Raw genomic sequence first — 13,266 nt, forward strand, 5'->3', positions numbered from 1 at the left:
TCAGTCCACATTCACAGTAGAAGAGTCGAATTATCATGGGGTTGAAATAATCTATTTGGGAGCTTTTATTTGTTGTCTATCTACTCTCCAAAGTGAGAATCATTGTATAAATGGTTTGGATCATTGAGAGATGGTATTGCAATAAGTTATAAAAGAGACTTGCTACAATACATTCCTATGCATCGTTATCTTCTGGAACTATAGCCGTTGATCTATAATCGCAACGTTTCCATTGATCCATACCGTTTATGTAACGACCCTCACCAGGGGATGCTCAAACTCTTAGGTTGTAATGTTTCTACCCTTTGATCGTTTTTCTTTTGAATATGGACCCAATCTTTAACCGTTGTTTTATCATCGACCCACCATCTTTAAGATTTTTAAAGCAGCCACAATGAGCTTTGTATCTCGTCAAATCAGTGGTTTGGATCACTGAACTGTGGCCCATCAACAATCTGTTGCAAAATGGACCGTCCATGTGGAGCCCGTCAAAGAATGGTCCGGATCACCATACAGGATTTGGGTACATTGCATGGGGGATCCAGACCAGAAGGTAGATGGAGAATGCACCTTGAGTCTTCTAAATTAGAAGATCCTAGCCACCCAATCTGGTGGATGTTTTGTGCATTCCACATTCAATTGGGTCATCAGATCAACACTGAATTACCAAACATAGTGTATCTTTGCATCCAGTGCTCACCATGACTGATCCAAACCATTCATCCTCCATTGTGGCCCATCTTGGATTACTCAGGTACAAAATTTTCACCAATTGGGCGATCCTGCCAACCCACTGAGGGACCCACATTATAAACGGCTCTGATTGGGGCCTTATGCTATACTTAAAAGAAGTTGGACAAAACCACCAAACCCAAGATTCAGTTCCATTCCAACCCAAGTCTCCCCTGTTGCATTTCAGCCAGATGGCCTCAGTAACACAAACAACTTATATACATCCTAAATTTAATATGGGAAATCTGTGCGGCCCGCTCCCTGCGAAAAATGATGCAGCGATCAGATACATATCTTGTAGCCCTTTGCCTTCGGTTTAGCGGCTCTACAGTTGCATGGATTTTATGAGTTATTGCATGAGAATCAAACTCATGAAGAACTCAAGTTCTCACCAATGCAATGAATTGGCAAGAGAGTTCACACAAAATCCTGTACAGGTGATGATTGTTTGAGCTGGAATGCCGCTTGGAAGCAATCAGCGTAGCGAGCCTCCCATCTTGGACACATACCCACGTTCCAACCACGCATTGTGATTCATGGGTTCTAATCATAGAGCGTTCATTACAAAGCTTCTGGCAATCGGCACTGAACTCCCCTCCAAATTTCCTTAGTATCACCACTGTTGAACCCATGCTAGGAACGTGGTCTGGTTTGATTGAGAAGGCCTCAAGGGCTTCGTTGTTTAATGATTGGGCTTCCAATAAGATGCCTGAAATGCATGGAGAATCGATTTTTAAGAAGAAATAAGGAACTGAAGTACAAGGTTCTTAATGAATGAAAAATCCGTATAAAGTTGATTGAGATTGAAAAGAAAAAAACATTTGGGCATTGAGCAAGTGGAAGATGCAAGCTCTTGATTTGCACTGGCATGGTGGTTGATATTGAAATCCTAGATTGAAATGAGTGATATGCTACAACATAAGATGTCCTACAAATGCTATGTACCATGATCACGCATGTACCCTACATACGAAATGAGAAGCTATATAACATAAATGCTAATGGTGCATGCTATGCCATACCATGCAAAGTATACTATGAAATGGCATACTGCCACTGAATTGAAATGCAAGAAAATAAAGATAAGTAATTCTCCACATCACCATCACCATCAGCATCACCATCGCCATAATAGGCTTGGCCGAGAACATGTTTGTAGTTTCTTAGATCTTGTTTGCTTGGAGTCAACAAGTAGATTTGAAAACGAAAATGTCACATTTGAGGAATGGAAAATAATCCTAAAAAGGTCGTTTGTTTTAATCTCCGTGATTTTCAGAGAAATGTGGAATGGTCATTGGTCAAAAAGTGAATTAACTCTCAAAAAGTGAGGAAATGATAATTATTAAGTTTTTTTTGGAGGAAAACAGAAAACAGCCTTCTTCTTCTTCTTCTTCTTCTTCTCTCTCTCTCTCTCTCTCTCTCTCTCTCTCTCTCTCTTTTCTTTCATTCTTTCTTTTTATTCTTTTTTCTTTTTTTGTGTTGAGGAAAACAATTTTCCACAGGTTTCTTTATTCTTGCAATATGCAGGTAGTGTTTTTTTTTTTTTTTTTTTCCACAGTAGAAATCAGAATTCCTCCAATCCAAACAGACCTAAATGTTTTCCTTCTAGTGGTTTTACAATTGTGTAATATCAATGACTTGACCCAAAATAGCCATTAGGCAAGCCACAAGTAATCACTGACAGTTAGGGCTGTCAATGGGTTCTCAGATCTGTGGCAAACCAATGTACCCAACACTACAATGAAATTGACCTTTATCATTGGTAAAACTTTTACCGACAGTCAGGTAAGTGCCGGTGGTCAGCGGCCTTTACCGGCGGTTGTGCTGGATGCCACTACCAGAAGAATGGTGAGATGCTACAAATAAAATCCGTAGCTAAAGAGTTTCAGCTACAGTTATAGGTCATTGTAATACCGTAGCCATAGCTTTTTAAGAAATAGCTACGGATCTAATCCATATCTATAGAGCCAATCACTACGGAATTAAATCCTAGTCGTTGTGGGAACAACACTAAATGTCTCACCTCATAAAATTCCCTAGATGGCCTGATCCAAAAATCTGGTAAGCGATGATAACGTGGAAATTCCGATGCCTTTGATTTGCCTCCCAACACTAAATGTATACACCACATGTATGTATACACCACATGCACCCAATTTCGTTTCAAGTTAACAGCATATAAGCACACAAACATGCAAGGCAACCATATCTCAACTGAGCATGAGATTGTGAGATTAATGATAGGATACTATTGTCTTTTATGCTTGATATTGATGTACAAATGAAAACAAGCAAACAGGCATCCATCCATAAGTTAGCAATTGCTAATTAATATAAATAAATTTCATTTGTTTCACAGAATTTCGTGTGTTTATTTTAACAGAAAAATTGAGGAATTTCTGATGCTTATAGGAATCTTAGAAAATGCATATTCCAAGGGTTGGAAAGGAGCAGAGGATTTGGAGATGAAGACTTAGGTGTCTTTTCACCATCCTCTATCAAGCAAATCTTGGTTTTGAACATAAAATTCAAGCAAATCTTTGTTTTGAACATAAAATTCACTTAAACATAGATAAAATACATCCACTTAACCTCAATGTGGCTGCCAGATGAATGAACCTACCTAACTTTTGTGCCAGGTGATCTTCACAAATGGATCCTATCTGATTCACAGCTCAGATCTCCCACAAAACACATAAAATTTATAAAAAGATTTAAGATACCTGCTGGAAGCATGTGAATTGTGTAACCTCCATCCCATCCATCAAAATTTCGCAGCCCAATCCCCATGCTCCAAGCACCTTTCAACATTTCAAAAAAAAAAGAGGAGGGAAAATGACTTTGCTAATAAGAACCGTTAACCATGCCAAAATTTCCAGATCAACTAGGTACTCTTAAGCTTACAGTTATTATCTAATGTAACATGAGTACATGCTATAATTCAAGTTGTATCTCAAGCTTCTCAATCATACTTAATTGATCTAGCCCAGATCATACTAAGAAAAGAGACAAAATCAACAACAATAAAATAAAATAAAACAAAAATAAATCAGTCAATTCGAATTAAAAAAAAGGCCTACTGGACTTTCCCAGTTGTCCTCCATGAAACGTATATCACGTTCATTCACATTAATACTTGCTAAGCATGTTAGCTTCAGATACTCAATCCCGGAAGGTATGTAAAAGAAGAAAATATTGATATGTACTGGATAACAGATTATACAGAAACCACAGATCCTAAGATTGAATCATATCTAATTAAAATGAGCATTCATTCAGTAAAAAGCATATATCAAATAATGACCAGCTTGGAATTCCATATTTTCAAGGCAAACTTTTCTTCTTTTTGATTTTTATTTATTTATTTTAGAATCACTGATTTCATCTTTACTGCTGATTAATGAATATTATCAACAGAAGACAAAAAATAATCAAATCCTATTCATATTATTACAAGATGATTTGTAGGAGATATGATCTGAGGCTTTCCACAATGGTCACTGGGTATTGATTCTGACAAGTGAGACCCATGCTTATGTAATACAAATCATTTTTGTGTGTGACAGTGTGGATGGGGAGCCTAACCACCAAGAATAAACTTTTTTTTCAGTTGAACATGGGCCATATTGGATATTTCTCTTCTTACCAGGCTATTTGTAGCAACAACAAAAAAAAACTTACAACATGATATCGAAGAGATTTTTCTTTATCATGGTTCATCAATGGTGGGACGCAACAGAGCAGCAATCTGGATAACCAGAACAATACTGAGTTCTGCTATGTTGATGAGAGACTTCCAAGAACATGCAAGACGATATAACATTGAATTTAATTTTGAAACAAAGATGGATGAAAATAATCCCTCAATGTCAAATAAAGATAGATGGTACAAAATACAAAGACAACAAATTGATATGAATTTTGTTAGTGTTACATGCCTACATGCCGCCGATGCCGATAAACACTGCCTTGAAAGATGGCTTAAAGAAGGCTATGGTTCTCTTTCCTACACTATCAATATCGCACGTGGCTGATGCAATATACAGAGGGGTTATGTGATCGCTTCTCGTCTAGCCTGGTAAATAAACATCCAAATGACAGAGGGGTTATGTGATCGCTTCTCGTCTAGCCTGGTAAATAAACATCCAAATGAGAGAGAGAGAGAGAGAGAGAGAGAGAGAGAGAGAGAGAGAGAGAGAGAGAGAGAGAGAGAGAGAGAGAGAGAGAGAGAGAGAGAGAGAGAGAGAGAGAGAGAGAGAGAGAGAGAGAGAGAGAGAGAGAGAGAGAGAGAGAGAGAGAGAGAGATAGAGAGAGAGAGATTGAATATCTAAGAAGAACATAGAAACTAATTCAATACATCAACTCAAACTAAATCAATAAAATGGAACTAATTGTTCCTAACCACACATTCAACATTTCTAATTCTTAACTAACAGTAGAAACTAATTCAGCACATCAATTTAAACTTTGGATGCCACTTCTCATTCACATCCATGTTTGTTGGGAACACACACAGGAGGCTGAGAAGCTTGGCACTGACACTATTCAGCACCACAAAAAGCCTGAGTACCGAGATCATGGATGCATGGAATATATTTGTTGTCTAGTCACAATGAAGAAATCATAATATATGCAACAATCTCACTCTATTCTTAAAAGTTGTGTTCATTCATGGTATGGAAAATTATCTAATATTCTAGTCAAGGAGATCAATCACCTGACCAAGGACTGTTATAATTAGAGAATCTCCAATAGCAATCCACTCGTCACTCACACTGCACTGCCAATTTAATCCAGTAACAACGAAAACCTGAGCAATAACATGAACTATTGTCAATGGTTAGACAATGATGCGCATAGCTATTGGCCATCATTTCATGCAAGAGGGAACTCAAGATCTTCTAGAATTTGCTATTGGAAAACAAATACTGAACTTACATTGGTTCCTCTCATTGTTGGAACAAGCATTAATGGAAAAAAAAGAAGCATTGATGGAATGATTACGCTAGTTCCCAGCATCAAGAAGTAATTTTGAAATGCCAATAAGATAACCTTCTATTTACTTCATAAGCAAAAAATGCAATCCACATTCATAAACAATACAGGACAATGGTTTTTTTTTTTTATAAAGAAAATGAAACTAGTCAACAATAGCAAATTTGTGAAAGAATAATATAGGATATGAGTTTACCAGTGTCTGCTTGGACACATTATGAATGCTTTCAAGATAGATTTGAAAGAAACGTAACAACAACTAGAGGGCTACTTCCTCATTATGAATGCTAAGGGCCCATTTGGACACACCCTCAAAAGGGCCTTTTGAGGTCTAAATCATTTTGAACTAAATGGCAGTTCATGTTGTGCACTTCCATAAACCCCCTTCTGATCCCCCACTAATCAAAATAGGCGTGAAAAAAAAAAAACTGATTCCATTTGCCTGTAACTGAACTTCAGCCTTATAGCTAGAATTTTGAAATTTTGCTATAAACAGATTTCAGCTTAAACAATTTACAACTTGTGATTCAAACAAAAGAAGAACAAAATAAATAGCTTGTCCTTTATAAATTCATTGAAAACAACCAAACCACTTCTTCCCAAACAGAGCCGATCAACCAGAAACTGTACTAATTAAATCTACCAATTCAGCATGGCAAATCTAACAAGCCGATCAATACTAAATTATTCATAAAGAGAGACCCGATCTTGAATTAAATTCATACCTCAGAAAGCATAAAAAATCCAGATTGTTCATCTGACAAGCTGATTGTGCATAGATAATGGACACACGCATCCAGAAAAAATCTCAATCATAAACCGGATAGGCATTTCCAGTTGTATGCAGACAATTGGAAATATTTGTTTTTTAGCCATCCACTTGCAAGCCAATACAAAAGCACAGGTTGTCAGATGGGGATTTAATCGTCTAGATCAATCAAAGTCCCTGTGTGGAATGCAATTCAGAACTAAAACCTTGTTAATTTAGGCCAAGCAACAAAAATATTATATAACACAAATACCCCACAAATCAACACAAATTAGTTGAAAACACCAAATCCTGGACCTGCTCAACTACTTGGAACCAGAAAAGTAAATTCCCAACCTTAAATCAGCTCAAATCTACAATGTGCAAGAGATGAAACAAAAGAGGGCAGAGATGAAACAAAACATTCCCCTGGCAACTAGACTTTGATGATTGGAAGAAATAGTAATTTGAAAGAATGCTAAAACATTTTAATAAAACCACTAAAATAAGTCCATTGATTTTTTTTAAATTTTTTTTTCAAATTGAATCACTGTATTTTAGAACCATGCCATATCACATAAATAATTTGTAATTGCATCAAACCCTGACAAATGCAAGAGGATGCAAAGAGTATTTGTTTTCCAATAGCAAATAGACTGTTAGTTGTGACACAACTTTGCCATAATCCAAACAAGCCCATGGAGTAGTGGGGTTGGGGGCTACTGGTATAAAAAACGAAAGAACACCAGTATGCATGGACAAATAATACATACATCAAGGTTAACCCCATGGTCAGGGCCACACCTAATATGCTTCCTAGATTGAGCATGTCCTTTCCAAGAAAATGGGCCAAGTCCTCTCATGAAGTGGACCACATATGTTTGAGAAACGAAACCACTTGGTACCACTTTGAATATCCATTGTTATTGGTCATCTTTTCCTAGCCGTCCATCCATTTCGAATACGTGCTGTCCAATTGATGAGTGGACTGGCTTGATCTTCAGCCACTTCATGTTCATAGAGGCTGATCCAGGGTACTACAATTAGGCTGATGGGTGGAGTGGCCAAATTGTGTGATGCACATGTGTGCCATTGATAATTTATAGCATCACATGTTGAATAGATAAGACTAATAGATTAGGGAGATAACCTTTCCTTTAATCCATGCAGGGGGACTACCTAACAATAGCCAACTTAGGCGATTCCCATGCAATCCTTTGCACCAGTGATAACAGAAACCAACTCATTCCCATACAACTCACTATCAACTTAAAGCCCAATGTTCCAACTTCCAAGTGGGTCCCTCTCTTTTTTTTCCCTCTCTTTTGCTTCTTTATCTCTACCAATCAATTTCCAGCTGGTCCCAAAAGGGACATTATCGCACTAGATCTGGACCTTTCATCAGGTGGTTTTCAATCAGTATGCTCATGGGTTTGAAAATGATGTTAGTGGGGGCATTGATTGGGCTGCATATGGATGTTGAATGGGGAGCATTAATCCTTTTTTAATTTTTATTTTTCTAGTTGTCCATTTCTTCTTTCATATGTAAAATGGTCCACCTGATGGCTGGATTAGCCTATGTATATAATGTTGGGGTGCAGTAGACGAATGACCAGATATCGCATACACATGTCACATTGGACAGGGGATATTTCCTGATCGAGCCAGTGAAGACATACATACACTTGTACAATTTACCAATATAGTATCTAATGGCATGCATACCACAAAAGATTGATATACAACTTAGCTAAAATATTCAAAAGAATTGAAAGGGGTCTTGGTTGAAGCATTTCTTCAAATGGTTAACGTGCATATTTCAAACCAGATAAGAAACTTGAAAAACACATTAAAAATTCAGCAAAACTGAAAAGAACAATTCAAACCTCCAATTGGGAATTAGAAGCCCCAAATTTTGTAACCAAATAAGACAAAAAAAAAAAAAAAAGAAAAAGAAAAAGAAAAAGAAAACAAAAGAAAACAAAAAAATAAAAATTCAGAGAAAAAGAGAACAAATGGTTATTTAAAAAAACCCAACTACATTACCCAAAATCGCTGCAAAATCCAGAGAACAGATCTGCACACATTCAAATCAGTCCTTGCATTTGGGTTTTAGGAATCCCAGCCACAGATGGTGGCTTCATCAAAATGTAGTGAATGGGGAAGGAGATGAAGAGAAATGAAGCCCTAGGCTTTGTGCGAAAATGGAATATCCAATAGCGTACCCGTATCAATGGAAGGAATATTGCAACTAGCTGAGAGAGAGAGAGAGGGAGGGAGGGAGATCGAGTGGCGAGGGAGAGGCAGACAGAGAGAGAGAGAGAGAGAGTCGGCCGCTGGGATAATTTTTTAAAAGCATTTACATCAATTCTTTCCAGCGGCCGGTTTTACCTAGCGCCGGCAAAAGATGCCCCAGACCATCCCTGTTTTGTTAATAGAAAGTAGCCGTGTATGAGTGGAATGGAGCTCTTGAAGTCGACCTATAGATCAACGACTTCCATGCATTAGAAGAATTTTGATAATTTTGTAATAGGTTCCTGATCAGACAAGTTAATTAACATATGTGAAAATTGGAACTCTGAATATAAAATTCTGTTTATTTTACTTTTATGCGATATATATCAGGCATAAATTCGTCTGATTTTTGGCATAAATTTATCTGAAACGAGAAATGTCTGATGGTCCGAATTCAAGGAAATATTTGCCTACAGATCAATGTGCATGAATGTTGCATATGCCTGGTAATGGAGTGAAATCCTATCAATAGTGGGTCCTGGAATTTGGGTTTATGCAATGGCTTAGTGTTAAATAGAGTGCATTTCAACACTGAGGTTCTAGGTTCGAGTGCTCGTATTGTGATTCTTTAAGCATATACAATTTCCAAGTGCTTGCGGTTCAGCCTTCTCACTTCCACCGGGTATAAACAAACTCACAAATATCCTAACTTGCTCCTAGGAGGCCATGGCATGGGCCATGCACATCATGATGTGCGTGCCTTATATCAATGCCATCCATCCATTTTGATGGCTTATTTTAGGGCATGATCCCAAAAAATGAAGTAGGTCCAAATCTTAGGTGGACCACACCACAGGAAACAGTGGTGACTGAATATCCCCCATTAAAAACTTCTTGGTCCACCTGAGATTTGAATCTGTTTCATTTTTGGGATCATGCCCTAATAAAATGAGCCGTCAAAATGGATGGTTGATGTGGATGCAAGGCATATACACAAGGTGGGCCCCACAGTCAGGATCCTCAGGGGATCCACTGAAGCTGTGCTCGATGGCATCACTCACATGATTGGTGAGGCAGAACATTAAACAATTGCAGGGTCTTTAATTGGCCCTTGAGCTGCGTCAGTAACAAGGACTATTCATCGGACGCATATTAGCTACTGAACCCGATCGACAGTAGCCAACATCGGACACAGATTAGCTACTGAACTCGACAGTAGCGAACTCGCTACTGAAGATGTCTGCACGCTCTGTGGGCCCCACCGTGATGTATGTGTTGTATCCACGGTGTCCATCTATTTGGAGATATCATTTTAGGGCATGAGCACCAAAGAGGAGGCAACAAAGTCTCGTCGAAGTAAAGGCCACGCGGTGGCGTGGGAGGGACAACTGAGGGCATGCGAGGCCATGCGATGGCTAGGGAGGGGCACACGAGGGATTGCAACGGCATACGACGCCATGCGATGAGACGCGGTGGCGTGGGAGAGGCACATGGGGCATGCAAGGCCACACGGGGCCATGGGAGGGGCACGCGTGGCACGCGAGGCATAGAAAATAGTGGGGACAGTGACACCCATAGTTGAAACCTTCCTAGGTCCACCATGATGTTTATTTGAGATCTAACATGTTTATGAGTTAACACAGACATGGAATAAGGAAAAACACAAATATCAGCTTGATCAAAAACTTCTGCGGCCCCAAGAAGTTTTTAAGGGTAGTCGTTCAATCCCCACCATTTGTGGTGGGGTTCACTTAAGCTTTTGATGTGCCTCATTATTTTTCTCATTCACTAAAATGATCTCTCCAAATGGATATAACACATACATCATAGTGGGGCCCACAAAACGTGGTGACATCACTTTAGTAGCAACTCAATCAAGCAAATGGCTTAAAATGATACTTAATCAAATGATCAATGGAATGAAAGATCATAGGATTAGATACAACCATTTCTTTCCAAAATGTAACACAGAAATGAGTTCTATAAAAGGGTACCCCACCATTATATGGAGAAAATCAGACAGTCCACTCACTAGATGGACCAAAGCCATAAAATGAGTCAAACCATCAATTGTCCATTGATCTCAAGGATGCAGACTCCGTAAGGAAAGGAAAATCATGGTTTTTGCCTAGTATGATTTTTATTAAATGGGCTAAGAATCTTTTAATAGCTAAGTCCAAGCCCATCCAACCGATTGAATTGTAATTCCATTGGGCCATAAAATCAGTAAAGAGTGTTGTGACCTCGCATTTTGCTTTTGGATTTTGGGTTGCGTTGCGTTGGGTCAGGTCATATGGCTCAGTCCATTAGTAACCATACCCCGCATTTTGCTTTTGGATTTTGGGTTGCATTGGGTTGGGTCAGGTCATATGGCTCAGTCCATTAGTAACCTATATCTACGAGTTTGGTCATGCAAGCTCACCCACTTAAATGGGCTCCAATATCCAAAAAAAAAAAAACTTTAGCTAGAACTCACGCTACCCATTTTTATAGAATAGTCCAAACTCAGCTCTTCTATAGACACACATGTATGGCAATCTGACCACGCAAATTATGGTCCCATCGTCGATGGAGCATAACCTAATAAAATCAGATTGATTGGTCAATTCTAACCATTCGATTTATAGCTTGTTAAACTTGGATGGCTTAGCATTTACTTTAATTCATCCATTTGGTAGCAAAAAATTAAATGGTCAGCATCACTCTCCATCCATTTTGGGCCCCATTTTTATAAGATCTTGATTCACACACATTTGTGTCGACTTGTTCAACAGATGAGTTCTTGCTCACCCTGGGAGGAATTGCTTAGTGGTGGCTCCAAATGCATTCACAAAGCTACTTCACACACATACACACCTCATTCCAAATTCCAAAATATCCAAGTTGTGGGCCCCATTGAAGATGGTTCATATTCCAAAAAGTCACCTTGAATGGATAAATCTTCACCATCCACTGGTGCCATCAAATGGATGATTAGCATGGAACCAATGATGCAACTCAACAAGCATACATAAGTCAGGATTTTCCAATTGATCTAATTTTGTATGTGTTCCTTCATATAGTTTGGTTTGAGGTTATGTCTACCATATGTATCAGTAAGATGTGTATTGGTCATTGAAAAGTAGACACCCTACCAGAGATATGGATGTAATCACTAATCTGAACTTGCCAGTAGTGGGCCAACTCATCTTGACCATTGAATCAAATCAGGTAATAAGATGGTCTTGCTGTTATATTACAAATGAAAATCAAATGAAAGATAAAAGATATATATGTTTGACAAAAGAATAAAAGCTATAAAGCTTATTGTATATGAAAAAAAAATAGAAATTACATGCATTAGATGTTATAGAAACTATTGGATAGGGTGTAAATATTGCACATGTCTTGATTATGTTGCTTTAAGTTGTAGGTGCTATCAAAAGTTTCTGGCACATTATGGTGTCATCAAATTCAACGTTTGGGTATTCCAACAATTTAAATCTGTCGAAATTCGTCGCCACAGAAAAACCGAATGTAGTAATCAAACTTTGTAGATGCTTAGGAGATGCAAGAAATATCATTTTTTGTACGCCCATGTCGATAAGAATCTGCATAAAAATAAGGATATCAATGTGAGCAAACCTCCAAAGTTGATCTGATTGTTCATTGTTTGTGTTGAAATAATCTCAGACAATGCCAAATTAGCATGTGAACAAGCCATGTTAAGGATATTGAAATGTTTGTGTACCTCAATCAAGATCTAGGTTGTTTGGTAGGTGGGAATGTAATGCAGGGGTATTGTCACACGAGGCTCGAGTGGGGTAGCCTGTGGGATGCGGAGGCACTCGGGGTGGGCGGCCCATGTGAGGCGGGTCCCACCCGTGTGAGGTGGGTGGCTCGTGTGATGTGGGGCTCACGAGGGGGTTCAGTCGAGGTCTTAACCCATGTGATGTGGGAATTGGGATATGAGATAAATGGATTGATTCGGCATGCTTTGTCAATTCGAGCTTTTAGAGCAAGTGGTTAATTGTCCCGCATCAGAATGCCACAAATGTCTCCTGGCTTAAAATTTAGGTCGGTGTGTTCGTCAAGTGGGTCACATGTATCTAATAGAAATAGACAATTAAAATAACTTGACTAGATGTCCACATTCAATACACATGTGGTCCACCTATTAATGTAGAATAGGAAATTCACAAACTTGCCATTGTTGTGTTTGTGTTAATATCCTCGGCATTTTCCCTACACATGCAGATGGACAGTAAAACTATGCTATCTAATGTCTCTAAAATGGGTGGAATGAAAACAAAAGCAGAAAGAGAAGACATGTTATAACTCAAATTACTAACACATGTTTTATATTGAAACATATCATAAAATATTAACTTACAATATCTATCAAAATATTACCTTCTGTAAATTTTTTATAAGAAGGCGGCACATTCCTCGTCGACGAGCCATAATACGTGTACTCACTAGGGGCACTTCTGCTACCTTGTCACCACGGACTCTAGAATAGAAAATATCAAAAGTAGAATCATGTTTCGTTATACAATACATACAAGACCAGTAAA

At 38.4% G+C, this 13,266-nt stretch overlaps 1 long non-coding RNA gene across 1 annotated transcript; it reads right to left on the reverse strand.

Annotated features, from left to right (window-relative positions):
- Positions 1-706: 706 nt before the first annotated feature.
- LOC131228500 (uncharacterized) lies at positions 707-9,226 on the reverse strand. The gene is made up of 4 exons (XR_009162986.1): positions 8,522-9,226; positions 5,450-5,542; positions 3,356-3,533; positions 707-1,441 (listed from the first exon to the last, which is right to left on the reverse strand). It is a non-coding gene; the product is annotated as an uncharacterized LOC131228500 (long non-coding RNA).
- Between the last annotated feature and the right edge of the window lie 4,040 nt (positions 9,227-13,266).

The sequence above is a fragment of the Magnolia sinica genome, chromosome 16, assembly GCF_029962835.1.
Source record: "Magnolia sinica isolate HGM2019 chromosome 16, MsV1, whole genome shotgun sequence".
NCBI lineage: Eukaryota > Viridiplantae > Streptophyta > Magnoliopsida > Magnoliales > Magnoliaceae > Magnolia > Magnolia sinica.